This window comes from Branchiostoma floridae, chromosome 6 (genome assembly GCF_000003815.2).
Source record: "Branchiostoma floridae strain S238N-H82 chromosome 6, Bfl_VNyyK, whole genome shotgun sequence".
Lineage (NCBI taxonomy): Eukaryota > Metazoa > Chordata > Leptocardii > Amphioxiformes > Branchiostomatidae > Branchiostoma > Branchiostoma floridae.
The window spans coordinates 6,474,691-6,478,322 of record NC_049984.1 but is presented as its reverse complement, the minus strand read 5'-3'; positions in this window follow the sequence as shown (position 1 = coordinate 6,478,322).

The following is a 3,632-nucleotide window of genomic DNA, read 5'->3' as shown; positions in this document are numbered from 1 at the left end:
GGTAACTATGTTCTCTGCCCAGCTCAGCGCTGTTTATGAGGGAGGGCGGTACCACTCCGTACGTGGCACAAACCAGGTGAGCTCCAGGAAGTGACGAAAAGGTCCCCGCAGGATTATTGCGGCACTATGATGGGAACTGTGGGCGGTGATGGCGAGGCACGATGCCGAACAATGCGAGGTTCCCCCGTGGCACTTAGTCAGCATCTCGAACTGTGCGGCTTTTAGATACATTTGAATTTATAAGTTATGGCGAGGTTTTAGCGCATGAACTTTCTTTGTTGATACTCTTTGAGGTGCAAGGACACCGTGACTCATTGGAAGACGTACGTGTTCAAACATCTAGCCGCCGTAGATATACCCTCTTTCCACTCGGACGGCGCTCTCGCCGCGCTCTCTCTGCGACCTCAAATTTGACAGATCGCTCGACGAATTGTATAGAAAAGAAACGAATATTTTTACACCTTATGTGTTTTGTTGTATACTCAGTCACACTTTTACGTTTTGTATGATATACCAAGCGTGAAAGTGAAGGTTACACATATCATATTGAGGTCGCAGTGAGAGCGCAGCGCGATCGCCGTATAGCGGAAAGGAGACATTACGAGTCATAGTCATGGTCCTGGCTGTGACGCGTGAGCAAAGGTGACTCCTGACCTCAGAGAAAAATCAATTCTGTTTTCGGTTACGTATGGTCATGGAAAAATAGGATAGGTAGGTATGGATTATCTATTTTTTTAAATAGATTTTTCGGTCTGCTAGTAATCTAACAAATGGTGAGGATGGCGATGCCGCGAAAAGACAAAACAAATGGAAACTCAGCTGGTCAGTACAAATCAGCGAAGTGTAAGTTATCAATGACTAACGAGCGGGTCAGGTGTTTGTTATGAGACTCACTCACTCACTCACTCACTTACTAAGTCACTCACTCCCTTGCTCGCTCACTCATTCACTCCCTCCCTCCCTCACTCACTCACTCACACACCCATTCACTGACACCTCACGCACTCGCTCACTTACCGTCGACACAACTATTCGAAAAAAAGAAACAACTTAGTAGAGTAATGCAAATAGCGGGTAGGTGTTCATGTGTTGACATCTCCTTCTGTTCGCAAAAGACTCCGTAAAACTGAACGTCTGAACAGTAGCTACGAATAATATGCTGACATGTTTTCCCATCAAACAAGGAAGATTATGAAATAATGGGCCATCCCAGTTGTCTGCATATTCAATGAATAGACATGTGGCGACTTGGTGTATCGCGCTGCTCTAGTGGGCGAGGGTGACGTGTTTTCACCCATGTTGTCTTGAAATAGGAGGAGGCTATTTCTGAGAAACATCTGGATTATATGAACCTATAAGGATGTGGCACCGAGGGAACAGTAGTTGTGCCGAACAATGACAAAGCTTCTCCGTGTCGACGGCACCCTGTAACGATGTACACCGTACACTGAGCCCGCCGTAACGATGTACACCGTACGCCGAGCCCGCGGTGGGGACGTGGATGGCGCTTCAGTACCTGTTGCTCGTTGTCCTGCTTAAAAAAACGTCGGTGTCTCCGAATTCCGCCCGAAATATTGATGACAGTTAAGAATGGAAATATCATCAATAAAACGAACAAACAATAACCGTTTGTCAGTCACTGTAGATCCGTGCGACTTGTCCATAAGAATAGAAGCAGGATTGAGCTCCATCGCCTTGTTGGGTGGAATAAACCCTCCAACAGCAGACCCAAAGGTGTCCCAATAAGATAACGGTAGTTTTTTTGTTATTTTCACGTCTTGAGCCTGTTAATGTTTAACAGGGGTAGCTGTCTGATAATGCTAACGCTCTTTGTGAAGATGCTCTTCTCGAAAAAAAAAGCGCATAAAGAGGCTTTCTTGCGTTCTAAGATAGCAAGAGGCTACTTGAGTATATCTGTACTTATCTGAGAGCTGACAAAAGTAGGCATTAAGAGACTTCTGTGTTGAGGATCGTCATTCGAATGCCCGACTAGAGTATGTGACATTTCAACACATGGGATCAACTTGTAAGCAGAAGGCCGAAATGGCGTCGCTTGCTAAGAAAACAGCACAGTCTTGGTCAGTTCTGCTGGAGCTATGTGAGAATTGTGAGGTGCAGATAACGTTACGCAGCGTACAACACAATATCGTACACTGCAGTCTTTCATTTTTGGGCGGGTGAGTCATCAGGTTCGACCTTTGTGCTTGGTTAGGCCTAGGTCCCAATTCCCGGCCCGGTCCCCGGCTGGATAGCTTTCGGAAACAAAAAAATATAAGAAAGGCAACAAAACGTAAAAAATAGTCAGGAGCATAATTTGTGTATATTCCTTGGTAAACACTTTTATTTTTCCCTTCCGCAATGGGACCTCCGTTTCGGAAATGGGACCTAAGCCTTAATGAGTCTCGCTTGTGTTTGTCACGCAAAGGTTTTCTACTTTCTTCTACCTTTGCACAACCCACTACAAGTGGTCATGGCGTCTGTAAAATGACTCACCTTTGTAAAATGACTCACCTTGCTGACTTGTTGCCAGCATGAAATATAAAGATGAAAGTAGCATTTTGGAGGAGAGCGGATGAAAGGCAGAAGACAATGGGAGCTCACTCATTGGCCTTGCAACGAACAATGTTTTTTTTCCTCAGTAACTGCGTCCCACCCAGTCCCTGTGGGTCTGCGAGTGATTAGGTAGGTTGGCGTGTGGGTGTGCTTCTGTCCCTGTGGGGGGACAACTCTGTTCGTGATAACTATATTTGTTATAACTTTTGCCGACATTATCTGCTTCTCTTTCACACAATAGTTAGAATGTAATCATGAAAGTGCGAAGAAAAGCTACCACGACTTGACGTGTTGTAGGACCCTAGGACGAATAAATAGCTGAAACGTAAAGTTGACTGTGGGCGGGTCCAAATAAATTCAAGTCGTGCTGTGGTTCACCTGTGGGTCATTAGTTTGCTTTTCATCAGACTAAACAGTCAACTCCTGGTGGCGTCTACATCCTTCCGACAGTCCTTACAGCACTGATGCATGTTGATGAGCCTATCATTCCTGGCTCCTACGAGACGACTGTATTTGCTTGAAGAAATCGTTGACCTTAGATTCATGCTGTTCTCCTTGAGTAATCACCGACTTAAGAATCCACTGCCGCTTCAACCCTGGGCATGCTACAATACATAAGAACCCGTCTGTATGGCAACTTTACTCGCTTGTAACGAATCGTTTTAGCTGATGATTTGCACCCCATTGGTAGCACTGGTTATTGTTAACGTGTTGTCGTTATTGACCCCTCCTCCTGACCTGACTTCAGTTTGCTAAGATCTAGAAATAGTCACAAATTCTAACATATTTACAACCCAACAGCTTCTAAATGTCGCTGATTGGGAGTTGCTAATTTTTTATACTTAGGCCACGTTGATTTGATCATATGATACAAGAACTTGATACCTATTTTTTGGTAGTTCCAACCAGCATGCTTTTGTGTTCTTGTTTAATGTTATGTGTGCATAGTAATTACGTACAGAAATAGTAATATCCAAGAAGACTTTGCGGTGGCATAAGATAGTATCATAGAAGCTGGGGGAGGAGTTTAGCCGGCAGAGGAGTTTTATTTATATTATTTGAATAAAACTCCTGCCGGC